The following is a 23842-nucleotide window of genomic DNA, read 5'->3' on the forward strand; positions in this document are numbered from 1 at the left end:
TTAAATTGAATTATTTAATATTATAAACAATGAAAAAAATGTCCGTCGAGCCGGTTTTGAACTAGCGACCTATGGATAACTTTGTCAATCGCCCTCTACAGTCGACCGCTCTACCCACTGAGCTATCGACTGATGAGGAGCGTGAAATTATGTTGTAATGAAAAATGTCCGTCGAGCCAGATTTGAACCACCGACTTCTGGATAACTCTGTCACTCGCCCTCTACAGTCCACCGCTCTACCAACTGAGCTATCGACGGATGAGGAGCGTGAAATTATATTTAAATTGAATTATTTAATATTATAAACAATGAAAAAAACGTCCGTCGAGCCGGTTTTGAACTAGCGACCTATGGATAACTTTGTCAATCGCCCTCTACAGTCGACCGCTCTACCCACTGAGCTATCGACTGATGAGGAGCGTGAAATTATGTTGTAATGAAAAATGTCCGTCGAGCCAGATTTGAACCACCGACTTCTGGATAACTCTGCCACTCGCCCTCTACAGTCAACCGCTCTAGCAACTGAGCTATCGACTGTTGAGGAAAGTGAAATTATATTTAAATTCAATTATTTAATATTATAAACGATGAAAATAATGTCCGTCGAGCCGGATTTGAACCAGCGACCTATGGATAACTTTGTTAATCGCCCTCTACAGTCCACCGCTTTACCAACCGAGCTATCGACGGATGAGGAGCGTGAAATTATGTTGTAATTCAATTAATTAATATTATAAACGATGAAAAATGTCCGTCGAGCCGGGTTTGAACCAGCGACCTATGGATAACTTTGTTAATCGCCCTCTACAGTCCACCGCTCTACCAACTGAGCTATCGACGGATGAGGAGCGTTAAATTATGTTGTAATGAAAAATGTCCGTCGAGCCCGATTTGAACCACCGACTTCTGGATAACTCTGCCACTCGCCCTCTACAGTCCACCGCTCTACCAACTGAGCTATCGACGGTTGAGGAGAGTGAAATTATATTTAAATTCAATTATTTAATATTATAAACGATGAAAATAATGTCCGTCGAGCCGGATTTGAACCACCGGCCTATGGATAACTCTGTCACTCGCCCTCTACAGTCCACCGCTCTACCAACTGAGCTAACGACGGATGAGGAGCTTTAAATTATATTTAAATTCAATTATTTAATATTATAAACGATGCAAAAAATGTCCGTCGCGCCGGATTTGAACCAGCGACCTATGGATAACTTTGTTAATCGCCCTCTACAGTCCACCGCTCTACCAACTGAGCTATCGACGGATGAGAAACGAGAAATTATGTTGTAATTCAATTAATTAATATTATAAACGATGAAAAATGTCCGTCGAGCCGGATTTGAACCAGCGACCTATGGATAACTTTGTCACTCGCCCTCTACAGTCCACCGCTCTACCAACTGAGCTATCGACCGATAAAAACCGCGAAATGATTTTTTAATTCAAATAATCAATATTATAAACGATGAAAATTTCCGTCGAGCCGGATTTGAACCAGCAAACTATGGATATTTTGTTAATCGCCCTCTACAGTCCACCGCTCTACCAACTGAGCTATCGACGGATGAGGAGCGTGAAATTATATTTAAATTCAATTATTTAATATTATAAACGATGAAAAAAATGTCCGTCGAGCCGGATTTGAACCAGCGACCTATGGATAACTTTGTCAATCGCCCTCTACAGTCCACCGCTCTACCAACTGAGCTATCGAAGGGTGATAAACGAGAAATTATGTTGTAATTCAATTAATTAATATTATAAACGATGAAAAATGTCCGTCGAGCCAGATTTGAACCAGCAACCTATGGATAACTTTGTCAATCGCCCTCTACAGTCCACCGCTCTACCAACTGAGCAATCGACGGATGAGGAGCGTGAAATTATATTTAAATTCAATTATTTAATATTATAAACGATGAAAAAAATGTCCGTTGAGCCGGTTTTGAACCAGCGACCTATGGATAACTTCGTCAATCGCCCTCTACAGTCCACCGCTCTACCAACTGAGCTATCGAAGGGTGAGAAACGAGAAATTATGTTGTAATTCAATTAATTAATATTATAAACGATGAAAAATGTCCGTCGAGCCGGATTTGAACCAGCGACCTATGGATAACTTTGTTAATCGCCCTCTACAGTCCACCGCTCTACCAACTGAGCTATCGACGGATGAGGAGCGTGAAATTATGTTGTAATAAAAATGTCCGTCGAGCCAGATTTGAACCACCGACTTCTGGATAACTCTGTCACTCGCCCTCTACAGTCAACCGCTCTACCAACTGAGCTATCGACTGTTGAGGAAAGTGAAATTATATTTAAATTCAATTATTTAATATTATAAACGATGAAAATAATGTCCGTCGAGCCGGATTTGAACCAGCGACCTATGGACAACTTTGTTAATCGCCCTCTACAGTCCACCGCTCTACCAACTGAGCTATCGACGGATGAGGAGCGTGTAATTATGTTGTAATAAAAATGTCCGTCGAGCCAGATTTGAACCACCGACTTCTGGATAACTCTGCCACTCGCCCTCTACAGTCCACCGCTCTACCAACTGAGCTATCGACGGTTGAGGAGAGTGAAATTATATTTAAATTCAATTATTTAATATTATAAACGATGAAAATAATGTCCGTCGAGCCGGATTTGAACCAGCGACCTATGGATAACTTTGTTAATCGCCCTCTACAGTCCACCGCTCTATCAACTGAGCTATCGACGGATGAGGATCGTTAAATTATGTTGTAATGAAAAATGTCCGTCGAGCCCGATTTGAACCACCGACTTCTGGATAACTCTGCCACTCGCCCTCTACAGTCCACCGCTCTACCAACTGAGCTATCGACGGTTGAGGAGAGTGAAATTATATTTAAATTCAATTATTTAATATTATAAACGATGAAAATAATGTCCGTCGAGCCGGATTTGAACCAGCGACCTATGGATAACTTTGTTAATCGCCCTCTACAGTCCACCGCTCTACCAACTGAGCTATCGACGGATGAGGAGCGTGAAATTATATTTAAATTCAAATATTTAATATTAAAAACGACGAAAAAAGTGTTTGTCGAGCCGAATTTGAACCACCGACCTATGGATAACTCTGTCACTCGCCCTCTACAGTCCACCGCTCTACCAACTGAGCTAACGACGGATGAGGAGCTTTAAATTATATTTAAATTCAATTATTTAATACTATAAACGATGCAAAAAATGTCCGTCCAGCCGGATTTGAACCAGCGATCTATGGATAACTTTGTTAATCGCCCTATACAGTCCACCGCTCTACCAACTGAGCTATCGACGGATGAGGAGCGTTAAATTATGTTGTAATGAAAAATGTCCGTCGAGCCCGATTAAAACCACCGACTTCTGGATAACTCTGCCACTCGCCCTCTTCAGTCCACCGCTCTACCAACTGAGCTATCGACGGTTGAGGAGAGTGAAATTATATTTAAATTCAATTATTTAATATTATAAACGATGAAAATAACGTCCGTCGAGCCGGATTTGAACCAGCGACCTATGGATAACTTTGTTAATCGCCCTCTACAGTCCACCGCTCTACCAACTGAGCTATCGACGGATGAGGAGCGTGAAATTATATTTAAATTCAAATATTTAATATTAAAAACGACGAAAAAAGTGTTTGTCGAGCTGAATTTGAACCACCGACCTATGGATAACTTCGTCAATCGCCCTCTACAGTCCACCGCTCTACCAACTGAGCTATCGAAGGGTGAGAAACGAGAAATTATGTTGTAATTCAATTAATTAATATTATAAACGATGAAAAATGTCCGTCGAGCCGGATTTGAACCAGCGACCTATGGATAACTTTGTTAATCGCCCTCTACAGTCCACGCTCTACCAACTGAGCTATCGACGGATGAGGAGCGTTAAATTATGTTGTAATGAAAAATGTCCGTCGAGCCCGATTTGAACCACCGACTTCTGGATAACTCTGCCACTCGCCCTCTACAGTCCACCGCTCTACCAACTGAGCTATCGACGGTTGAGGAGAGTGAAATTATATTTAAATTCAATTATTTAATATTATAAACGATGAAAATAACGTCCGTCGAGCCGGATTTGAACCAGCGACCTATGGATAACTTTGTTAATCGCCCTCTACAGTCCACCGCTCTACCAACTGAGCTATCGACGGATGAGGAGCGTGAAATTATATTTAAATTCAAATATTTAATATTAAAAACGACGAAAAAAGTGTTTGTCGAGCCGAATTTGAACCACCGACCTATGGATAACTTCGTCAATCGCCCTCTACAGTCCACCGCTCTACCAACTGAGCTATCGAAGGGTGAGAAACGAGAAATTATGTTGTAATTCAATTAATTAATATTATAAACGATGAAAAATGTCCGTCGAGCCGGATTTGAACCAGCGACCTATGGATAACTTTGTTAATCGCCCTCTACAGTCCACCGCTCTACCAACTGAGCTATCGACGGATGAGGAGCGTGAAATTATGTTGTAATAAAAATGTCCGTCGAGCCAGATTTGAACCACCGACTTCTGGATAACTCTGGCACTCGCCCTCTACAGTCAACCGCTCTACCAACTGAGCTATCGACTGTTGAGGAAAGTGAAATTATATTTAAATTCAATTATTTAATATTATAAACGATGAAAATAATGTCCGTCGAGCCGGATTTGAACCAGCGACCTATGGATAACTTTGTTAATCGCCCTCTACAGTCCACCGCTCTACCAACTGAGCTATCGACGGATGAGGAGCGTTAAATTATGTTGTAATGAAAAATGTCCGTCGAGCCCGATTTGAACCACCGACTTCTGGATAACTCTGCCACTCGCCCTCTACAGTCCACCGCTCTACCAACTGAGCTATCGACGGTTGAGGAGAGTGAAATTATATTTAAATTCAATTATTTAATATTATAAACGATGAAAATAACGTCCGTCGAGCCGGATTTGAACCAGCGACCTATGGATAACTTTGTTAATCGCCCTCTACAGTCCACCGCTCTACCAACTGAGCTATCGACGGATGAGGAGCGTGAAATTATATTTAAATTCAAATATTTAATATTAAAAACGACGAAAAAAGTGTTTGTCGAGCCGAATTTGAACCACCGACCTATGGATAACTTCGTCAATCGCCCTCTACAGTCCACCGCTCTACCAACTGAGCTATCGAAGGGTGAGAAACGAGAAATTATGTTGTAATTCAATTATTTAATATTATAAACGATGAAAAATGTCCGTCGAGCCGGATTTGAACCAGCGACCTATGGATAACTTTGTTAATCGCCCTCTACAGTCCACCGCTCTACCAACTGAGCTATCGACGGATGAGGAGCGTGAAATTATGTTGTAATAAAAATGTCCGTCGAGCCAGATTTGAACCACCGACTTCTGGATAACTCTGGCACTCGCCCTCTACAGTCAACCGCTCTACCAACTGAGCTATCGACTGTTGAGGAAAGTGAAATTATATTTAAATTCAATTATTTAATATTATAAACGATGAAAATAATGTCCGTCGAGCCGGATTTGAACCAGCGACCTATGGATAACTTTGTTAATCGCCCTCTACAGTCCACCGCTCTACCAACTGAGCTATCGACGGATGAGGAGCGTGAAATTATGTTGTAATTCAATTAATTAATATTATAAACGGTGAAAAATGTCCGTCGAGCCGGATTTGAACCAGCGACCTATGGATAACTTTGTTAATCGCCCTCTACAGTCCACCGCTCTACTAACTGAGCTATCGACGGATGAGGAGCGTTAAATTATGTTGTAATGAAAAATGTCCGTCGAGCCCGATTTGAACCACCGACTTCTGGATAACTCTTCCACTCGCCCTCTACAGTCCACCGCTCTACCAACTGAGCTATCGACGGTTGAGGAGAGTGAAATTATATTTAAATTCAATTATTTAATATTATAAACGATGAAAATAATGTCCGTCGAGCCGGATTTGAACCAGCGACCTATGGATAACTTTGTTAATCGCCCTCTACAGTCCACCGCTCTACCAACTGAGCTATCGACGGATGAGGAGCGTGAAATTATATTTAAATTCAATTATTTAATATTAAAAACGACGAAAAAAATGTCCGTCGAGCCGGATTTGAACCACCGACTTATAGATATCTCTGTCACTCGCCCTCTACAGTCCACCGCTCTACCAACTGAGCTAACGACGGATGAGGAGCTATAAATTATATTTAAATTCAATTATTTAATACTATAAACGATGCAAAAAATGTCCGTCCAGCCGGATTTGAACCAGCGACCTATGGATAACTTTGTTAATCGCCCCCTACAGTCCACCGCTCTACCAACTGAGCTAACGACGGATGAGGAGCTTTAAATTATATTTAAATTCAATTATTTAATACTATAAACGATGCAAAAAATGTCCGTCCAGCCGGATTTGAACCAGCGATCTATGGATAACTTTGTTAATCGCCCTCTACAGTCCACCGCTCTACCAACTGAGCTATCGACTGTTGAGGAAAGTGAAATTATATTTAAATTCAATTATTTAATATTATAAACGATGAAAATAATGTCCGTCGAGCCGGATTTGAACCAGCGACCTATGGATAACTTTGTTAATCGCCCTCTACAGTCCACCGCTCTACCAACAGAGCTATCGACGGATAAGGAGCGTGAAATTATATTGTGATTCAATTAATTAATATTATAAACGATGAAAAATGTCCGTCTAGCCGGATTTGAACCAGCGACCTATGGATAACTTTGTTAATCGCCCTCTACAGTCCACCGCTCTACCAACTGAGCTATCGACGGATGAGGATCGTTAAATTATGTTGTAATGAAAAATGTCCGTCGAGCCCGATTTGAACCACCGACTTCTGGATAACTCTGCCACTCGCCCTCTACAGTCCACCGCTCTACCAACTGAGCTATCGACGGTTGAGGAGAGTGAAATTATATTTAAATTCAATTATTTAATATTATAAACGATGAAAATAATGTCCGTCGAGCCGGATTTGAACCAGCGACCTATGGATAACTTTGTTAATCGCCCTCTACAGTCCACCGCTCTACCAACTGAGCTATCGACGAATGAGGAGCGTGAAATTATATTTAAATTCAAATATTTAATATTAAAAACGACGAAAAAAGTGTCCGTCGAGCCGTATTTGAACCACCGACCTATGGATAACTCTGTCACTCGCCCTCTACAGTCCACCGCTCTACCAACTGAGCTAACGACGGATGAGGAGCTTTAAATTATATTTAAATTCAATTATTTAATACTATAAACGATGCAAAAAATGTCCGTCCAGCCGGATTTGAACCAGCGATCTATGGATAACTTTGTTAATCGCCCTCTACAGTCCACCGCTCTACCAACTGAGCTATCGACTGTTGAGGAAAGTGAAATTATATTTAAATTCAATTATTTAATATTATAAACGATGAAAATAATGTCCGTCGAGCCGGATTTGAACCAGCGACCTATGGATAACTTTGTTAATCGCCCTCTACAATCCACCGCTCTACCAACTGAGCTATCGACGGATAAGGAGCGTGAAATTATGTTGTGATTCAATTAATTAATATTATAAACGATGAAAAATGTCCGTCGAGCCGGATTTGAACCAGCGACCTATGGATAACTTTGTTAATCGCCCTCTACAGTCCACCGCTCTACCAACTGAGCTATCGACGGATGAGGATCGTTAAATTATGTTGTAATGAAAAATGTCCGTCGAGCCCGATTTGAACCACCGACTTCTGGATAACTCTGCCACTCGCCCTCTACAGTCCACCGCTCTACCAACTGAGCTATCGACTGTTGAGGAAAGTGAAATTATATTTAAATTCAATTATTTAATATTATAAACGATGAAAATAATGTCCGTCGAGCCGGATTTGAACCAGCGACCTATGGATAACTTTGTTAATCGCCCTCTACAATCCACCGCTCTACCAACTGAGCTATCGACGGATAAGGAGCGTGAAATTATGTTGTGATTCAATTAATTAATATTATAAACGATGAAAAATGTCCGTCGAGCCGGATTTGAACCAGCGACCTATGGATAACTTTGTTAATCGCCCTCTACAGTCCACCGCTCTACCAACTGAGCTATCGACGGATGAGGATCGTTAAATTATGTTGTAATGAAAAATGTCCGTCGAGCCCGATTTGAACCACCGACTTCTGGATAACTCTGCCACTCGCCCTCTACAGTCCACCGCTCTACCAACTGAGCTATCGACGGATGAGGAGCGTGAAATTATGTTGTAATGAAAAATGTTCGTCGAGCCAGATTTGAACCAGCAACCTATGGATAACTTTGTCAATCGCCCTCTACAGTCCACCGCTCTACCAACTGAGCAATCGACGGATGAGGAGCGTGAAATTATATTTAAATTCAATTATTTAATATTATAAACGATGAAAAAAATGTCCGTCGAGCCGGTTTTGAACCAGCGACCTATGTATAACTTTGTTAATCGCCGTCTACAGTCCACCGCTCTACCAACTGAGCTATCGACTGTTGAGGAAAGTGAAATTATATTTAAATTCAATTATTTAATATTATAAACGATGAAAATAATGTCCGTCGAGCCGGATTTGAACCAGCGACCTATGGATAACTTTGTTAATCGCCCTCTACAGTCCACCGCTCTACCAACTGAGCTATCGACGGATGAGGAGCGTGAAATTATGTTTTAATGAAAAATGTCCGTCGAGCCAGATTTGAACCACCGACTTCTGGATAACTCTGTCACTCGCCCTCTACAGTCCACCGCTCTACCAACTGAGCTATCGACGGATGAGGAGCGTGAAATTATATTTAAATTCAATTATTTAATTTTAAAAACGACGAAAAAAGTGTCCGTCGAGCCGGATTTGAACCACCGACCTATGGATAACTCTGTCCCTCGCCCTCTACAGTCCACCGCTCTACCAACTGAGCTAACGACGGATGAGGAGCTTTAAATTATATTTAAATTCAATTATTTAATACTATAAACGATGCAAAAAATGTCCGTCCAGCCGGATTTGAACCAGCGATCTATGGATAACTCTGCCACTCGCCCTCTACAGTTCACCGCTCTACCAACTGAGCTATCGACGGATGAGGAGCGTTAAATTATGTTGTAATGAAAAATGTCCGTCGAGCCCGATTTGAACCACCGATTTCTGGATAAATCTGCCACTCGCCCTCTACAGTCCACCGCTCTACCAACTGAGCTATCGACGGTTGAGGAGAGTGAAAATATATTTAAATTCAATTATTTAATATTATAAACGATGAAAATAATGCCCGTCGAGCCGGATTTGAACCACCGACCTATGGATAACTTTGTTAATCGCCCTCTACAGTCCACCGCTCTACCAACTGAGCAATCGACGGATGAGGAGCGTGAAATTATATTTAAATTCAATTATTTAATATTATAAACGATGAAAAAAATGTCCGTCGAGCCGGTTTTGAACCAGCGACCTATGGATAACTTTGTTAATCGCCCTCTACAGTCCACCGCTCTACCAACTGAGCTATCGACGGATGAGGAGCGTGAAATTATGTTTTAATGAAAAATGTCCGTCGAGCCAGATTTGAACCAGCGACCTATGGATAACTTTGTTAATCGCCCTCTACAGTCCACCGCTCTACCAACTGAGCTATCGACGGATGAGGAGCGTTAAATTATGTTGTAATGAAAAATGTCCGTCGAGCCCGATATGAACCACCGACTTCTGGATAACTCTGCCACTCGCCCTCTACAGTCCACCGCTCTACCAACTGAGCTATCGACGGATGAGGAGCGTTAAATTATGTTGTAATGAAAAATGTCCGTCGAGCCCGATTTGAACCACCGACTTCTGGATAAATCTGCCACTCGCCCTCTACAGTCCACCGCTCTACCAACTGAGCTATCGACGGTTGAGGAGAGTGAAAATATATTTAAATTCAATTATTTAATATTATAAACGATGAAAATAATGCCCGTCGAGCCGGATTTGAACCACCGACCTATGGATAACTTTGTTAATCGCCCTCTACAGTCCACCGCTCTACCAACTGAGCAATCGACGGATGAGGAGCGTGAAATTATATTTAAATTCAATTATTTAATATTATAAACGATGAAAAAAATGACCGTCGAGCCGGTTTTGAACCAGCGACCTATGGATAACTTTGTTAATCGCCCTCTACAGTCCACCGCTCTACCAACTGAGCTATCGACGGATGAGGAGCGTGAAATTATATTTAAATTCAAATATTTAATATTAAAAACGACGAAAAAAGTGTCCGTCCAGCCGGATTTGAACCAGCGATCTATGGATAACTTTGTTAATCGCCCTCTACAGTCCACCGCTCTACCAACTGAGCTATCGACGGATGAGGAGCGTGAAATTATGTTTTAATGAAAAATGTCCGTCGAGCCAGATTTGAACCAGCGACCTATGGATAACTTTGTCAATCGCCCTCTACAGTCCACCGCTCTACCAACTGAGCAATCGACGGATGAGGAGCGTGAAATTATATTTAAATTCAATTATTTAATTTTATAAACGATGAAAAAAATGTCCGTCGAGCCGGTTTTGAACCAGCGACCTATGGATAATTTTGTCAATCGCCCTCTACAGTCCACCGCTCTACCAACTGAGCTATCGAAGGGTAAGAAACGAGAAATTATGTTGTAATTCAATTAATTAATATTATAAACGATGAAAAATGTCCGTCGAGCCGGATTTGAACCAGCGACCTATGGATAACTTTGTTAATCGCCCTCTACAGTCCACCGCTCTACCAACTGAGCTATCGACGGATGAGGAGCGTGAAATTATGTTGTAATAAAAATGTCCGTCGAGCCAGATTTGAACCACCGACTTCTGGATAACTCTGTCACTCGCCCTCTACAGTCCACCGCTCTACCAACTGAGCTATCGACGGATGAGGAGCGTGAAATTATATTTAAATTGAATTATTTAATATTATAAATAATGAAAAAAATGTCCGTCGAGCCAGATTTGAACCACCGACTTCTGGATAACTCTGCCACTCGCCCTCTACAGTCCACCGCTCTACCAACTGAGCTATCGACGGTTGAGGAGAGTGATATTATATTTAAATTCAATTATTTAATATTATAAACGATGAAAATAATGTCCGTCGAGTCGGATTTGAACCAGCGACCTATGGATAACTTTGTTAATCGCCCTCTACAGTCCACCGCTCTACCAAATGAGCTATCGACGGATGAGGAGCGTGAAATTATATTTAAATTCAATTATTTAATATTATAAACGATGAAAAAAATGTCCGTCGAGCCGGTTTTGAACCAGCGACCTATGGATAATTTTGTCAATCGCCCTCTACAGTCCACCGCTCTACCAACTGAGCTATCGAAGGGTGAGAAACGAGAAATTATGTTGTAATTCAATTAATTAATATTATAAACGATGAAAAATGTCCGTCGAGCCGGAATTGAACCAGCGACCTATGGATAACTTTGTTAATCGCCCTCTACAGTCCACCGCTCTACCAACTGAGCTATCGACGGATGAGGAGCGTGAAGTTATGTTGTAATAAAAATGTCCATCGAGCCAGATTTGAACCACCGACTTCTGGATAACTCTGTCACTCGCCCTCTACAGTCCACCGCTCTACCAACTGAGCTATCGACGGATGAGGAGCGTGAAATTATATTTAAATTGAATTATTTAATATTATAAATAATGAAAAAAATGTCCGTCGAGGCGGTTTTGAACCAGCGACCTATGGATAACTTTGTCAATCGCCCTCTACAATCCACCGCTCTACCAACTGAGCAATCGACGGATGAGGAGCGTGAAATTATATTGAAATTGATTTATTTAATATTATAAACAATGAAAAAAATGTCCGTCGAGCCGGTTTTGAACCAGCGACCGATGGATAACTTTGTCAATCGCTCTCTACAGTCCACCGCTCTACCAATTGAGCTATCGACGGATGAGGAGCGTGAATTTATATTTTAATTCAATTAATTAATATTATAAACGATGAAAAAAATGTCCGTCGAGCCGGATTTCAACCAGCAAACTATGGATATTTTGTTAATCGCCCTCTACAGTCCACCGCTCTACCAACTGAGCTATCGACGGTTGAGGAGCGTTAAATTAAGTTGTAATGAAAAATGTCCGTCGAGCCCGATTTGAACCACCGACTTCTGGATAACTCTGCCACTCGCCCTCTACAGTCCACCGCTCTACCAACTGAGCTATCGACGGTTGAGGAGAGTGAAATTATATTTAAATTCAATTATTTAATATTATAAACGATGAAAATAATGTCCGTCGAGCCGGATTTGAACCAGCGACCTATGGATAACTTTGTTAATCGCCCTCTACAGTCCACCGCTCTACCAACTGAGCTATCGACGGATGAGGAGCGTGAAATTATGTTGTAATGAAAAATGTTCGTCGAGCCAGATTTGAACCAGCAACCTATGGATAACTTTGTCAATCGCCCTCTACAGTCCACCGCTCTACCAACTGAGCAATCGACGGATGAGGAGCGTGAAATTATATTTAAATTCAATTATTTAATATTATAAACGATGAAAAAAATGTCCGTCGAGCCGGTTTTGAACCAGCGACCTATGGATAACTTTGTTAATCGCCCTCTACAGTCCACCGCTCTACCAACTGAGCTATCGACTGTTGAGGAAAGTGAAATTATATTTAAATTCAATTATTTAATATTATAAACGATGAAAATAATGTCCGTCGAGCCGGATTTGAACCAGCGACCTATGGATAACTTTGTTAATCGCCCTCTACAGTCCACCGCTCTACCAACTGAGCTATCGACGGATGAGGAGCGTGAAATTATATTTAAATTCAAATATTTAATATTAAAAACGACTAAAAAAGTGTCCGTCGAGCCGGATTTGAACCACCGACCTATGGATAACTCTGTCACTCGCTCTCTACAGTCCACCGCTCTACCAACTGAGCTAACGACGGATGAGGAGCTTTAAATTATATTTAAATTCAATTATTTAATATTATAAACGACGAAAAAAATATCCGTCGAGCCGGATTTGAAACACCGACCTATGGATAACTCTGTCACTCGCCCCCTACAGTCCACCGCTCTACCAACTGAGCTATCGAAGGGTGAGGAACGAGAAATTATGTTGTAATTCAATTAATTAATATTATAAACGATGAAAAATGTCCGTCGAGCCGGATTTGAACCAGCGACCTATGGATAACTTTGTTAATCGCCCTCTACAGTCCACCGCTCTACCAACTGAGCTATCGACGGATGTGGAGCGTGAAGTTATGTTGTAATAAAAATGTCCATCGAGCCAGATTTGAACCACCGACTTCTGGATAACTCTGTCACTCGCCCTCTACAGTCCACCGCTCTACCAACTGAGCTATCGACGGATGAGGAGCGTGAAATTATATTTAAATTGAATTATTTAATATTATAAATAATGAAAAAAATGTCCGTCGAGCCGGTTTTGAACCAGCGACCTATGGATAACTTTGTCAATCGCCCTCTACAGTCCACCGCTCTACCAACTGAGCTATCGACGGTTGAGGAGAGTGAAATTATATTTAAATTCAATTATTTAATATTATAAACGATGAAAATAATGTCCGTCGAGCCGGATTTGAACCAGCGACCTATGGATAACTTTGTTAATCGCCCTCTACAGTCCACCGCTCTACCAACTGAGCTATCGACGGATGAGGAGCGTGAAATTATGTTTTAATGAAAAATGTCCGTCGAGCCAGATTTGAACCAGCGACCTATGGATAACTTTGTCAATCGCCCTCTACAGTCCACCGCTCTACCAACTGAGCTATCGACGGATGAGGAGCGTGAAATTATATTTAAATTCAAATATTTAATATTAAAAACGACGAAAAAAGTGTTTGTCGAGCTGAATTTGAACCACCGACCTATGGATAACTTCGTCAATCGCCCTCTACAGTCCACCGCTCTACCAACTGAGCTATCGAAGGGTGAGAAACGAGAAATTATGTTGTAATTCAATTAATTAATATTATAAACGATGAAAAATGTCCGTCGAGCCGGATTTGAACCAGCGACCTATGGATAACTTTGTTAATCGCCCTCTACAGTCCACCGCTCTACCAACTGAGCTATCGACGGATGAGGAGCGTTAAATTATGTTGTAATGAAAAATGTCCGTCGAGCCCGATTTGAACCACCGACTTCTGGATAACTCTGCCACTCGCCCTCTACAGTCCACCGCTCTACCAACTGAGCTATCGACGGTTGAGGAGAGTGAAATTATATTTAAATTCAATTATTTAATATTATAAACGATGAAAATAACGTCCGTCGAGCCGGATTTGAACCAGCGACCTATGGATAACTTTGTTAATCGCCCTCTACAGTCCACCGCTCTACCAACTGAGCTATCGACGGATGAGGAGCGTGAAATTATATTTAAATTCAAATATTTAATATTAAAAACGACGAAAAAAGTGTTTGTCGAGCCGAATTTGAACCACCGACCTATGGATAACTTCGTCAATCGCCCTCTACAGTCCACCGCTCTACCAACTGAGCTATCGAAGGGTGAGAAACGAGAAATTATGTTGTAATTCAATTAATTAATATTATAAACGATGAAAAATGTCCGTCGAGCCGGATTTGAACCAGCGACCTATGGATAACTTTGTTAATCGCCCTCTACAGTCCACCGCTCTACCAACTGAGCTATCGACGGATGAGGAGCGTGAAATTATGTTGTAATAAAAATGTCCGTCGAGCCAGATTTGAACCACCGACTTCTGGATAACTCTGTCACTCGCCCTCTACAGTCAACCGCTCTACCAACTGAGCTATCGACTGTTGAGGAAAGTGAAATTATATTTAAATTCAATTATTTAATATTATAAACGATGAAAATGATGTCCGTCGAGCCGGATTTGAACCAGCGACCTATGGATAACTTTGTTAATCGCCCTCTACAGTCCACCGCTCTACCAACTGAGCTATCGACGGATGAGGAGCGTGAAATTATGTTGTAATTCAATTAATTAATATTATAAACGGTGAAAAATGTCCGTCGAGCCGGATTTGAACCAGCGACCTATGGATAACTTTGTTAATCGCCCTCTACAGTCCACCGCTCTACTAACTGAGCTATCGACGGATGATGAGCGTTAAATTATGTTGTAATGAAAAATGTCCGTCGAGCCCGATTTGAACCACCGACTTCTGGATAACTCTGCCACTCGCCCTCTACAGTCCACCGCTCTACCAACTGAGCTATCGACGGTTGAGGAGAGTGAAATTATATTTAAATTCAATTATTTAATATTATAAACGATGAAAATAATGTCCGTCGAGCCGGATTTGAACCAGCGACCTATGGATAACTTTGTTAATCGCCCTCTACAGTCCACCGCTCTACCAACTGAGCTATCGACGGATGAGGAGCGTGAAATTATATTTAAATTCAATTATTTAATATTAAAAACGACGAAAAAAATGTCCGTCGAGCCGGATTTGAACCACCGACTTATAGATATCTCTGTCACTCGCCCTCTACAGTCCACCGCTCTACCAACTGAGCTAACGACGGATGAGGAGCTATAAATTATATTTAAATTCAATTATTTAATACTATAAACGATGCAAAAAATGTCCGTCCAGCCGGATTTGAACCAGCGACCTATGGATAACTTTGTTAATCGCCCCCTACAGTCCACCGCTCTACCAACTGAGCTAACGACGGATGAGGAGCTTTAAATTATATTTAAATTCAATTATTTAATACTATAAACGATGCAAAAAATGTCCGTCCAGCCGGATTTGAACCAGCGATCTATGGATAACTTTGTTAATCGCCCTCTACAGTCCACCGCTCTACCAACTGAGCTATCGACTGTTGAGGAAAGTGAAATTATATTTAAATTCAATTATTTAATATTATAAACGATGAAAATAATGTCCGTCGAGCCGGATTTGAACCAGCGACCTATGGATAACTTTGTTAATCGCCCTCTACAGTCCACCGCTCTACCAACAGAGCTATCGACGGATAAGGAGCGTGAAATTATATTGTGATTCAATTAATTAATATTATAAACGATGAAAAATGTCCGTCTAGCCGGATTTGAACCAGCGACCTATGGATAACTTTGTTAATCGCCCTCTACAGTCCACCGCTCTACCAACTGAGCTATCGACGGATGAGGATCGTTAAATTATGTTGTAATTAAAAATGTCCGTCGAGCCCGATTTGAACCACCGACTTCTGGATAACTCTGCCACTCGCCCTCTACAGTCCACCGCTCTACCAACTGAGCTATCGACGGTTGAGGAGAGTGAAATTATATTTAAATTCAATTATTTAATATTATAAACGATGAAAATAATGTCCGTCGAGCCGGATTTGAACCACCGACCTATGGATAACTCTGTCACTCGCCCTCTACAGTCCACCGCTCTACCAACTGAGCTAACGACGGATGAGGAGCTTTAAATTATATTTAAATTCAATTATTTAATACTATAAACGATGCAAAAAATGTCCGACCAGCCGGATTTGAACCAGCGATCTATGGATAACTTTGTTAATCGCCCTCTACAGTCCACCGCTCTACCAACTGAGCTATCGACTGTTGAGGAAAGTGAAATTATATTTAAATTTTATTATTTAATATTATAAACGATGAAAATAATGTCCGTCGAGCCGGATTTGAACCAGCGACCTATGGATAACTTTGTTAATCGCCCTCTACAATCCACCGCTCTACCAACTGAGCTATCGACGGATAAGGAGCGTGAAATTATGTTGTGATTCAATTAATTAATATTATAAACGATGAAAAATGTCCGTCGAGCCGGATTTGAACCAGCGACCTATGGATAACTTTGTTAATCGCCCTCTACAGTCCACCGCTCTACCAACTGAGCTATCGACTGTTGAGGAAAGTGAAATTATATTTAAATTCAATTATTTAATATTATAAACGATGAAAATAATGTCCGTCGAGCCGGATTTGAACCAGCGACCTATGGATAACTTTGTTAATCGCCCTCTACAGTCCACCGCTCTACCAACTGAGCTATCGACTGTTGAGGAAAGTGAAATTATATTTAAATTCAATTATTTAATATTATAAACGATGAAAATGATGTCCGTCGAGCCGGATTTGAACCAGCGACCTATGGATAACTTTGTTAATCGCCCTCTACAGTCCACCGCTCTACCAACTGAGCTATCGACGGATGAGGAGCGTGAAATTATGTTGTAATTCAATTAATTAATATTATAAACGGTGAAAAATGTCCGTCGAGCCGGATTTGAACCAGCGACCTATGGATAACTTTGTTAATCGCCCTCTACAGTCCACCGCTCTACTAACTGAGCTATCGACGGATGAGGAGCGTTAAATTATGTTGTAATGAAAAATGTCCGTCGAGCCCGATTTGAACCACCGACTTCTGGATAACTCTGCCACTCGCCCTCTACAGTCCACCGCTCTACCAACTGAGCTATCGACGGTTGAGGAGAGTGAAATTATATTTAAATTCAATTATTTAATATTATAAACGATGAAAATAATGTCCGTCGAGCCGGATTTGAACCAGCGACCTATGGATAACTTTGTTAATCGCCCTCTACAGTCCACCGCTCTACCAACTGAGCTATCGACGGATGAGGAGCGTGAAATTATATTTAAATTCAATTATTTAATATTAAAAACGACGAAAAAAATGTCCGTCGAGCCGGATTTGAACCACCGACTTATAGATATCTCTGTCACTCGCCCTCTACAGTCCACCGCTCTACCAACTGAGCTAACGACGGATGAGGAGCTATAAATTATATTTAAATTCAATTATTTAATACTATAAACGATGCAAAAAATGTCCGTCCAGCCGGATTTGAACCAGCGACCTATGGATAACTTTGTTAATCGCCCCCTACAGTCCACCGCTCTACCAACTGAGCTAACGACGGATGAGGAGCTTTAAATTATATTTAAATTCAATTATTTAATACTATAAACGATGCAAAAAATGTCCGTCCAGCCGGATTTGAACCAGCGATCTATGGATAACTTTGTTAATCGCCCTCTACAGTCCACCGCTCTACCAACTGAGCTATCGACTGTTGAGGAAAGTGAAATTATATTTAAATTCAATTATTTAATATTATAAACGATGAAAATAATGTCCGTCGAGCCGGATTTGAACCAGCGACCTATGGATAACTTTGTTAATCGCCCTCTACAGTCCACCGCTCTACCAACAGAGCTATCGACGGATAAGGAGCGTGAAATTATATTGTGATTCAATTAATTAATATTATAAACGATGAAAAATGTCCGTCTAGCCGGATTTGAACCAGCGACCTATGGATAACTTTGTTAATCGCCCTCTACAGTCCACCGCTCTACCAACTGAGCTATCGACGGATGAGGATCGTTAAATTATGTTGTAATTAAAAATGTCCGTCGAGCCCGATTTGAACCACCGACTTCTGGATAACTCTGCCACTCGCCCTCTACAGTCCACCGCTCTACCAACTGAGCTATCGACGGTTGAGGAGAGTGAAATTATATTTAAATTCAATTATTTAATATTATAAACGATGAAAATAATGTCCGTCGAGCCGGATTTGAACCACCGACCTATGGATAACTCTGTCACTCGCCCTCTACAGTCCACCGCTCTACCAACTGAGCTAACGACGGATGAGGAGCTTTAAATTATATTTAAATTCAATTATTTAATACTATAAACGATGCAAAAAATGTCCGACCAGCCGGATTTGAACCAGCGATCTATGGATAACTTTGTTAATCGCCCTCTACAGTCCACCGCTCTACCAACTGAGCTATCGACTGTTGAGGAAAGTGAAATTATATTTAAATTTTATTATTTAATATTATAAACGATGAAAATAATGTCCGTCGAGCCGGATTTGAACCAGCGACCTATGGATAAATTTGTTAATCGCCCTCTACAATCCACCGCTCTACCAACTGAGCTATCGACGGATAAGGAGCGTGAAATTATGTTGTGATTCAATTAATTAATATTATAAACGATGAAAAATGTCCGTCGAGCCGGATTTGAACCAGCGACCTATGGATAACTTTGTTAATCGCCCTCTACAGTCCACCGCTCTACCAACTGAGCTATCGACGGATGAGGATCGTTAAATTATGTTGTAATGAAAAATGTCCGTCGAGCCCGATTTGAACCACCGACTTCTGGATAACTCTGCCACTCGCCCTCTACAATCCACCGCTCTACCAACTGAGCTATCGACGGTTGAGGAGAGTGAAATTATATTTAAATTCAATTATTTAATATTATAAACGATGAAAATAATGTCCGTCGAGCCGGATTTGAACCAGCGACCTATGGATAACTCTGTCACTCGCCCTCTACAGTCCACCTCTCTACCAACTGAGCTAACGACGGATGAGGAGTTTTAAATTATATTTAAATTCAATTATTTAATACTATAAACGATGCAAAAAATGTCCGTACAGCCGGATTTGAACCAGCGATCTATGGATAACTTTGTTAATCGCCCTCTACAGTCCACCGCTCTACCAACTGAGCTATCGACGGATGAGGAGCGTTAAATTATGTTGTAATGAAAAATGTCCGTCGAGCCCGATTTGAACCACCGACTTCTGGATAACTCTGCCACTCGCCCTCTACAGTCCACCGCTCTACCACCTGAGCTATCGACGGATGAGGAGCGTGAAATTATGTTGTAATGAAAAATGTTCATCGAGCCAGATTTGAACCAGCAACCTATGGATAACTTTGTCAATCGCCCTCTACAGTCCACCGCTCTACCAACTGAGCAATCGACGGATGAGGAGCGTGAAATTATATTTAAATTCAATTATTTAATATTATAAACGATGAAAAAAATGTCCGTCGAGCCGGTTTTGAACCAGCGACCTATGTATAACTTTGTTAATCGCCGTCTACAGTCCACCGCTCTACCAACTGAGCTATCGACTGTTGAGGAAAGTGAAATTATATTTAAATTCAATTATTTAATATTATAAACGATGAAAATAATGTCCGTCGAGCCGGATTTGAACCAGCGACCTATGGATAACTTTGTTAATCGCCCTCTACAGTCCACCGCTCTACCAACTGAGCTATCGACGGATGAGGAGCGTGAAATTATATTTAAATTCAAATATTTAATTTTAAAAACGACGAAAAAAGTGTCCGTCGAGCCGGATTTGAACCACCGACCTATGGATAACTCTGTCCCTCGCCCTCTACAGTCCACCGCTCTACCAACTGAGCTAACGACGGATGAGGAGCTTTAAATTATATTTAAATTCAATTATTTAATACTATAAACGATGCAAAAAATGTCCGTCCAGCCGGATTTGAACCAGCGATCTATGGATAACTCTGCCACTCGCCCTCTACAGTTCACCGCTCTACCAACTGAGCTATCGACGGATGAGGAGCGTTAAATTATGTTGTAATGAAAAATGTCCGTCGAGCCCGATTTGAACCACCGATTTCTGGATAAATCTGCCACTCGCCCTCTACAGTCCACCGCTCTACCAACTGAGCTATCGACGGTTGAGGAGAGTGAAAATATATTTAAATTCAATTATTTAATATTATAAACGATGAAAATAATGCCCGTCGAGCCGGATTTGAACCACCGACCTATGGATAACTTTGTTAATCGCCCTCTACAGTCCACCGCTCTACCAACTGAGCAATCGACGAATGAGGAGCGTGAAATTATATTTAAATTCAATTATTTAATATTATAAACGATGAAAAAAATGTCCGTCGAGCCGGTTTTGAACCAGCGACCTATGGATAACTTTGTTAATCGCCCTCTACAGTCCACCGCTCTACCAACTGAGCTATCGACGGATGAGGAGCGTGAAATTATGTTTTAATGAAAAATGTCCGTCGAGCCAGATTTGAACCAGCGACCTATGGATAACTTTGTTAATCGCCCTCTACAGTCCACCGCTCTACCAACTGAGCAATCGACGGATGAGGAGCGTGAAATTATATTTAAATTCAATTATTTAATATTATAAACGATGAAAAAAATGTCCGTCGAGCCGGTTTTGAACCAGCGACCTATGGATAATTTTGTCAATCGCCCTCTACAGTCCACCGCTCTACCAACTGAGCTATCGAAGGGTGAGAAACGAGAAATTATGTTGTAATTCAATTAATTAATATTATAAACGATGAAAAATGTCCGTCGAGCCGGATTTGAACCAGCGACCTATGGATAACTTTGTTAATCGCCCTCTACAGTCCACCGCTCTACCAACTGAGCTATCGACGGATGAGGAGCGTGAAATTATGTTGTAATAAAAATGTCCGTCGAGCCCGATTTGAACCACCGACTTCTGGATAACTCTGCCACTCGCCCTCTACAGTCCACCGCTCTACCAACTGAGCTATCGACGGTTGAGGAGAGTGAAATTATATTTAAATTCAATTATTTAATATTATAAACGATGAAAATAACGTCCGTCGAGCCGGATTTGAACCAGCGACCTATGGATAACTTTGTTAATCGCCCTCTACAGTCCACCGCTCTACCAACTGAGCTATCGACGGATGAGGAGCGTGAAATTATATTTAAATTCAAATATTTAATATTAAAAACGACGAAAAAAGTGTTTGTCGAGCCGAATTTGAACCACCGACCTATGGATAACTTCGTCAATCGCCCTCTACAGTCCACCGCTCTACCAACTGAGCTATCGAAGGGTGAGAAACGAGAAATTATGTTGTAATTCAATTAATTAATATTATAAACGATGAAAAATGTCCGTCGAGCCGGATTTGAACCAGCGACCTATGGATAACTTTGTTAATCGCCCTCTACAGTCCACCGCTCTACCAACTGAGCTATCGACGGATGAGGAGCGTGAAATTATGTTGTAATAAAAATGTCCGTCGAGCCAGATTTGAACCACCGACTTCTGGATAACTCTGTCACTCGCCCTCTACAGTCAACCGCTCTACCAACTGAGCTATCGACTGTTGAGGAAAGTGAAATTATATTTAAATTCAATTATTTAATATTATAAACGATGAAAATAATGTCCGTCGAGCCGGATTTGAACCAGCGACCTATGGATAACTTTGTTAATCGCCCTCTACAGTCCACCGCTCTACCAACTGAGCTATCGACGGATGAGGAGCGTGAAATTATGTTGTAATTCAATTAATTAATATTATAAACGGTGAAAAATGTCCGTCGAGCCGGATTTGAACCAGCGACCTATGGATAACTTTGTTAATCGCCCTCTACAGTCCACCGCTCTACTAACTGAGCTATCGACGGATGAGGAGCGTTAAATTATGTTGTAATGAAAAATGTCCGTCGAGCCCGATTTGAACCACCGACTTCTGGATAACTCTGCCACTCGCCCTCTACAGTCCACCGCTCTACCAACTGAGCTATCGACGGTTGAGGAGAGTGAAATTATATTTAAATTCAATTATTTAATATTATAAACGATGAAAATAATGTCCGTCGAGCCGGATTTGAACCAGCGACCTATGGATAACTTTGTTAATCGCCCTCTACAGTCCACCGCTCTACCAACTGAGCTATCGACGGATGAGGAGCGTGAAATTATATTTAAATTCAATTATTTAATATTAAAAACGACGAAAAAAATGTCCGTCGAGCCGGATTTGAACCACCGACTTATAGATATCTCTGTCACTCGCCCTCTACAGTCCACCGCTCTACCAACTGAGCTAACGACGGATGAGGAGCTATAAATTATATTTAAATTCAATTATTTAATACTATAAACGATGCAAAAAATGTCCGTCCAGCCGGATTTGAACCAGCGACCTATGGATAACTTTGTTAATCGCCCCCTACAGTCCACCGCTCTACCAACTGAGCTAACGACGGATGAGGAGCTTTAAATTATATTTAAATTCAATTATTTAATACTATAAACGATGCAAAAAATGTCCGTCCAGCCGGATTTGAACCAGCGATCTATGGATAACTTTGTTAATCGCCCTCTACAGTCCACCGCTCTACCAACTGAGCTATCGACTGTTGAGGAAAGTGAAATTATATTTAAATTCAATTATTTAATATTATAAACGATGAAAATAATGTCCGTCGAGCCGGATTTGAACCAGCGACCTATGGATAACTTTGTTAATCGCCCTCTACAGTCCACCGCTCTACCAACAGAGCTATCGACGGATAAGGAGCGTGAAATTATATTGTGATTCAATTAATTAATATTATAAACGATGAAAAATGTCTGTCTAGCCGGATTTGAACCAGCGACCTATGGATAACTTTGTTAATCGCCCTCTACAGTCCACCGCTCTACCAACTGAGCTATCGACGGATGAGGATCGTTAAATTATGTTGTAATGAAAAATGTCCGTCGAGCCCGATTTGAACCACCGACTTCTGGATAACTCTGCCACTCGCCCTCTACAGTCCACCGCTCTACCAACTGAGCTATCGACGGTTGAGGAGAGTGAAATTATATTTAAATTCAATTATTTAATATTATAAATAATGAAAAAAATGTCCGTCGAGCCGGTTTTGAACCAGCGACCTATGGATAACTTTGTCAATCGCCCTCTACAGTCCACCGCTCTACCAACTGAGCAATCGACGGATGAGGAGCGTGAAATTATATTGAAATTGATTTATTTAATATTATAAACAATGAAAAAAATGTCCGTCGAGCCGGTTTTGAACCAGCGACCTATGGATAACTTTGTCAATCGCTCTCTACAGTCCACCGCTCTACCAACTGAGCTATCGACGG

The 23842-nt window shown here is 41.2% G+C and overlaps 44 non-coding genes across 44 annotated transcripts; all 44 read right to left on the reverse strand.

The window, feature by feature from the left end:
- Nucleotides 1–750: 750 nt before the first annotated feature.
- TRNAY-GUA (transfer RNA tyrosine (anticodon GUA)) lies at nt 751–841 on the reverse strand. Its single transcript is given in 2 exon segments — nt 751–786; nt 805–841. It is a non-coding gene; the product is annotated as a tRNA-Tyr (tRNA).
- Nucleotides 842–2090: 1249 nt separating this feature from the next.
- Nucleotides 2091–2181, reverse strand: TRNAY-GUA (transfer RNA tyrosine (anticodon GUA)). The gene is given in 2 exon segments: nt 2091–2126; nt 2145–2181. It is a non-coding gene; the product is annotated as a tRNA-Tyr (tRNA).
- A 744-nt stretch (nt 2182–2925) lies between these two features.
- On the reverse strand, nt 2926–3016 carry TRNAY-GUA (transfer RNA tyrosine (anticodon GUA)). Its single transcript is given in 2 exon segments — nt 2926–2961; nt 2980–3016. It is a non-coding gene; the product is annotated as a tRNA-Tyr (tRNA).
- Nucleotides 3017–3510: 494 nt separating this feature from the next.
- TRNAY-GUA (transfer RNA tyrosine (anticodon GUA)) lies at nt 3511–3601 on the reverse strand. Its single transcript is given in 2 exon segments — nt 3511–3546; nt 3565–3601. It is a non-coding gene; the product is annotated as a tRNA-Tyr (tRNA).
- Nucleotides 3602–4092: 491 nt separating this feature from the next.
- Nucleotides 4093–4183, reverse strand: TRNAY-GUA (transfer RNA tyrosine (anticodon GUA)). The gene is given in 2 exon segments: nt 4093–4128; nt 4147–4183. It is a non-coding gene; the product is annotated as a tRNA-Tyr (tRNA).
- Nucleotides 4184–4396: 213 nt separating this feature from the next.
- TRNAY-GUA (transfer RNA tyrosine (anticodon GUA)) lies at nt 4397–4487 on the reverse strand. The gene is given in 2 exon segments: nt 4397–4432; nt 4451–4487. It is a non-coding gene; the product is annotated as a tRNA-Tyr (tRNA).
- Nucleotides 4488–4674: 187 nt separating this feature from the next.
- On the reverse strand, nt 4675–4765 carry TRNAY-GUA (transfer RNA tyrosine (anticodon GUA)). Its single transcript is given in 2 exon segments — nt 4675–4710; nt 4729–4765. It is a non-coding gene; the product is annotated as a tRNA-Tyr (tRNA).
- Nucleotides 4766–4953: 188 nt separating this feature from the next.
- On the reverse strand, nt 4954–5044 carry TRNAY-GUA (transfer RNA tyrosine (anticodon GUA)). The gene is given in 2 exon segments: nt 4954–4989; nt 5008–5044. It is a non-coding gene; the product is annotated as a tRNA-Tyr (tRNA).
- A 213-nt stretch (nt 5045–5257) lies between these two features.
- TRNAY-GUA (transfer RNA tyrosine (anticodon GUA)) lies at nt 5258–5348 on the reverse strand. The gene is given in 2 exon segments: nt 5258–5293; nt 5312–5348. It is a non-coding gene; the product is annotated as a tRNA-Tyr (tRNA).
- A 187-nt stretch (nt 5349–5535) lies between these two features.
- On the reverse strand, nt 5536–5626 carry TRNAY-GUA (transfer RNA tyrosine (anticodon GUA)). The gene is given in 2 exon segments: nt 5536–5571; nt 5590–5626. It is a non-coding gene; the product is annotated as a tRNA-Tyr (tRNA).
- A 339-nt stretch (nt 5627–5965) lies between these two features.
- Nucleotides 5966–6056, reverse strand: TRNAY-GUA (transfer RNA tyrosine (anticodon GUA)). The gene is given in 2 exon segments: nt 5966–6001; nt 6020–6056. It is a non-coding gene; the product is annotated as a tRNA-Tyr (tRNA).
- Nucleotides 6057–7007: 951 nt separating this feature from the next.
- Nucleotides 7008–7098, reverse strand: TRNAY-GUA (transfer RNA tyrosine (anticodon GUA)). The gene is given in 2 exon segments: nt 7008–7043; nt 7062–7098. It is a non-coding gene; the product is annotated as a tRNA-Tyr (tRNA).
- A 368-nt stretch (nt 7099–7466) lies between these two features.
- Nucleotides 7467–7557, reverse strand: TRNAY-GUA (transfer RNA tyrosine (anticodon GUA)). The gene is given in 2 exon segments: nt 7467–7502; nt 7521–7557. It is a non-coding gene; the product is annotated as a tRNA-Tyr (tRNA).
- A 60-nt stretch (nt 7558–7617) lies between these two features.
- On the reverse strand, nt 7618–7708 carry TRNAY-GUA (transfer RNA tyrosine (anticodon GUA)). The gene is given in 2 exon segments: nt 7618–7653; nt 7672–7708. It is a non-coding gene; the product is annotated as a tRNA-Tyr (tRNA).
- A 188-nt stretch (nt 7709–7896) lies between these two features.
- TRNAY-GUA (transfer RNA tyrosine (anticodon GUA)) lies at nt 7897–7987 on the reverse strand. The gene is given in 2 exon segments: nt 7897–7932; nt 7951–7987. It is a non-coding gene; the product is annotated as a tRNA-Tyr (tRNA).
- A 60-nt stretch (nt 7988–8047) lies between these two features.
- TRNAY-GUA (transfer RNA tyrosine (anticodon GUA)) lies at nt 8048–8138 on the reverse strand. The gene is given in 2 exon segments: nt 8048–8083; nt 8102–8138. It is a non-coding gene; the product is annotated as a tRNA-Tyr (tRNA).
- Nucleotides 8139–8605: 467 nt separating this feature from the next.
- Nucleotides 8606–8696, reverse strand: TRNAY-GUA (transfer RNA tyrosine (anticodon GUA)). Its single transcript is given in 2 exon segments — nt 8606–8641; nt 8660–8696. It is a non-coding gene; the product is annotated as a tRNA-Tyr (tRNA).
- Nucleotides 8697–9469: 773 nt separating this feature from the next.
- TRNAY-GUA (transfer RNA tyrosine (anticodon GUA)) lies at nt 9470–9560 on the reverse strand. The gene is given in 2 exon segments: nt 9470–9505; nt 9524–9560. It is a non-coding gene; the product is annotated as a tRNA-Tyr (tRNA).
- A 593-nt stretch (nt 9561–10153) lies between these two features.
- TRNAY-GUA (transfer RNA tyrosine (anticodon GUA)) lies at nt 10154–10244 on the reverse strand. The gene is given in 2 exon segments: nt 10154–10189; nt 10208–10244. It is a non-coding gene; the product is annotated as a tRNA-Tyr (tRNA).
- A 492-nt stretch (nt 10245–10736) lies between these two features.
- Nucleotides 10737–10827, reverse strand: TRNAY-GUA (transfer RNA tyrosine (anticodon GUA)). The gene is given in 2 exon segments: nt 10737–10772; nt 10791–10827. It is a non-coding gene; the product is annotated as a tRNA-Tyr (tRNA).
- A 644-nt stretch (nt 10828–11471) lies between these two features.
- On the reverse strand, nt 11472–11562 carry TRNAY-GUA (transfer RNA tyrosine (anticodon GUA)). Its single transcript is given in 2 exon segments — nt 11472–11507; nt 11526–11562. It is a non-coding gene; the product is annotated as a tRNA-Tyr (tRNA).
- Nucleotides 11563–12333: 771 nt separating this feature from the next.
- Nucleotides 12334–12424, reverse strand: TRNAY-GUA (transfer RNA tyrosine (anticodon GUA)). The gene is given in 2 exon segments: nt 12334–12369; nt 12388–12424. It is a non-coding gene; the product is annotated as a tRNA-Tyr (tRNA).
- A 341-nt stretch (nt 12425–12765) lies between these two features.
- On the reverse strand, nt 12766–12856 carry TRNAY-GUA (transfer RNA tyrosine (anticodon GUA)). Its single transcript is given in 2 exon segments — nt 12766–12801; nt 12820–12856. It is a non-coding gene; the product is annotated as a tRNA-Tyr (tRNA).
- A 366-nt stretch (nt 12857–13222) lies between these two features.
- Nucleotides 13223–13313, reverse strand: TRNAY-GUA (transfer RNA tyrosine (anticodon GUA)). The gene is given in 2 exon segments: nt 13223–13258; nt 13277–13313. It is a non-coding gene; the product is annotated as a tRNA-Tyr (tRNA).
- Nucleotides 13314–13500: 187 nt separating this feature from the next.
- TRNAY-GUA (transfer RNA tyrosine (anticodon GUA)) lies at nt 13501–13591 on the reverse strand. The gene is given in 2 exon segments: nt 13501–13536; nt 13555–13591. It is a non-coding gene; the product is annotated as a tRNA-Tyr (tRNA).
- A 62-nt stretch (nt 13592–13653) lies between these two features.
- On the reverse strand, nt 13654–13744 carry TRNAY-GUA (transfer RNA tyrosine (anticodon GUA)). Its single transcript is given in 2 exon segments — nt 13654–13689; nt 13708–13744. It is a non-coding gene; the product is annotated as a tRNA-Tyr (tRNA).
- Nucleotides 13745–14083: 339 nt separating this feature from the next.
- TRNAY-GUA (transfer RNA tyrosine (anticodon GUA)) lies at nt 14084–14174 on the reverse strand. The gene is given in 2 exon segments: nt 14084–14119; nt 14138–14174. It is a non-coding gene; the product is annotated as a tRNA-Tyr (tRNA).
- A 188-nt stretch (nt 14175–14362) lies between these two features.
- TRNAY-GUA (transfer RNA tyrosine (anticodon GUA)) lies at nt 14363–14453 on the reverse strand. The gene is given in 2 exon segments: nt 14363–14398; nt 14417–14453. It is a non-coding gene; the product is annotated as a tRNA-Tyr (tRNA).
- A 213-nt stretch (nt 14454–14666) lies between these two features.
- Nucleotides 14667–14757, reverse strand: TRNAY-GUA (transfer RNA tyrosine (anticodon GUA)). Its single transcript is given in 2 exon segments — nt 14667–14702; nt 14721–14757. It is a non-coding gene; the product is annotated as a tRNA-Tyr (tRNA).
- Nucleotides 14758–14944: 187 nt separating this feature from the next.
- On the reverse strand, nt 14945–15035 carry TRNAY-GUA (transfer RNA tyrosine (anticodon GUA)). The gene is given in 2 exon segments: nt 14945–14980; nt 14999–15035. It is a non-coding gene; the product is annotated as a tRNA-Tyr (tRNA).
- A 339-nt stretch (nt 15036–15374) lies between these two features.
- TRNAY-GUA (transfer RNA tyrosine (anticodon GUA)) lies at nt 15375–15465 on the reverse strand. Its single transcript is given in 2 exon segments — nt 15375–15410; nt 15429–15465. It is a non-coding gene; the product is annotated as a tRNA-Tyr (tRNA).
- Nucleotides 15466–16722: 1257 nt separating this feature from the next.
- Nucleotides 16723–16813, reverse strand: TRNAY-GUA (transfer RNA tyrosine (anticodon GUA)). Its single transcript is given in 2 exon segments — nt 16723–16758; nt 16777–16813. It is a non-coding gene; the product is annotated as a tRNA-Tyr (tRNA).
- A 366-nt stretch (nt 16814–17179) lies between these two features.
- Nucleotides 17180–17270, reverse strand: TRNAY-GUA (transfer RNA tyrosine (anticodon GUA)). The gene is given in 2 exon segments: nt 17180–17215; nt 17234–17270. It is a non-coding gene; the product is annotated as a tRNA-Tyr (tRNA).
- A 339-nt stretch (nt 17271–17609) lies between these two features.
- On the reverse strand, nt 17610–17700 carry TRNAY-GUA (transfer RNA tyrosine (anticodon GUA)). Its single transcript is given in 2 exon segments — nt 17610–17645; nt 17664–17700. It is a non-coding gene; the product is annotated as a tRNA-Tyr (tRNA).
- A 1257-nt stretch (nt 17701–18957) lies between these two features.
- On the reverse strand, nt 18958–19048 carry TRNAY-GUA (transfer RNA tyrosine (anticodon GUA)). Its single transcript is given in 2 exon segments — nt 18958–18993; nt 19012–19048. It is a non-coding gene; the product is annotated as a tRNA-Tyr (tRNA).
- A 60-nt stretch (nt 19049–19108) lies between these two features.
- Nucleotides 19109–19199, reverse strand: TRNAY-GUA (transfer RNA tyrosine (anticodon GUA)). The gene is given in 2 exon segments: nt 19109–19144; nt 19163–19199. It is a non-coding gene; the product is annotated as a tRNA-Tyr (tRNA).
- An 899-nt stretch (nt 19200–20098) lies between these two features.
- On the reverse strand, nt 20099–20189 carry TRNAY-GUA (transfer RNA tyrosine (anticodon GUA)). Its single transcript is given in 2 exon segments — nt 20099–20134; nt 20153–20189. It is a non-coding gene; the product is annotated as a tRNA-Tyr (tRNA).
- Nucleotides 20190–20836: 647 nt separating this feature from the next.
- TRNAY-GUA (transfer RNA tyrosine (anticodon GUA)) lies at nt 20837–20927 on the reverse strand. The gene is given in 2 exon segments: nt 20837–20872; nt 20891–20927. It is a non-coding gene; the product is annotated as a tRNA-Tyr (tRNA).
- A 339-nt stretch (nt 20928–21266) lies between these two features.
- Nucleotides 21267–21357, reverse strand: TRNAY-GUA (transfer RNA tyrosine (anticodon GUA)). The gene is given in 2 exon segments: nt 21267–21302; nt 21321–21357. It is a non-coding gene; the product is annotated as a tRNA-Tyr (tRNA).
- Nucleotides 21358–21544: 187 nt separating this feature from the next.
- TRNAY-GUA (transfer RNA tyrosine (anticodon GUA)) lies at nt 21545–21635 on the reverse strand. Its single transcript is given in 2 exon segments — nt 21545–21580; nt 21599–21635. It is a non-coding gene; the product is annotated as a tRNA-Tyr (tRNA).
- Nucleotides 21636–21848: 213 nt separating this feature from the next.
- On the reverse strand, nt 21849–21939 carry TRNAY-GUA (transfer RNA tyrosine (anticodon GUA)). The gene is given in 2 exon segments: nt 21849–21884; nt 21903–21939. It is a non-coding gene; the product is annotated as a tRNA-Tyr (tRNA).
- A 187-nt stretch (nt 21940–22126) lies between these two features.
- TRNAY-GUA (transfer RNA tyrosine (anticodon GUA)) lies at nt 22127–22217 on the reverse strand. The gene is given in 2 exon segments: nt 22127–22162; nt 22181–22217. It is a non-coding gene; the product is annotated as a tRNA-Tyr (tRNA).
- A 339-nt stretch (nt 22218–22556) lies between these two features.
- Nucleotides 22557–22647, reverse strand: TRNAY-GUA (transfer RNA tyrosine (anticodon GUA)). The gene is given in 2 exon segments: nt 22557–22592; nt 22611–22647. It is a non-coding gene; the product is annotated as a tRNA-Tyr (tRNA).
- Nucleotides 22648–23751: 1104 nt separating this feature from the next.
- On the reverse strand, nt 23752–23842 carry TRNAY-GUA (transfer RNA tyrosine (anticodon GUA)). Its single transcript is given in 2 exon segments — nt 23752–23787; nt 23806–23842. It is a non-coding gene; the product is annotated as a tRNA-Tyr (tRNA).

This window comes from Leiobunum rupestre, chromosome 11, assembly GCF_980474605.1.
Source record: "Leiobunum rupestre chromosome 11, qqLeiRupe1.1.hap1, whole genome shotgun sequence".
Taxonomy (NCBI): Eukaryota; Metazoa; Arthropoda; class Arachnida; order Opiliones; family Sclerosomatidae; genus Leiobunum; species Leiobunum rupestre.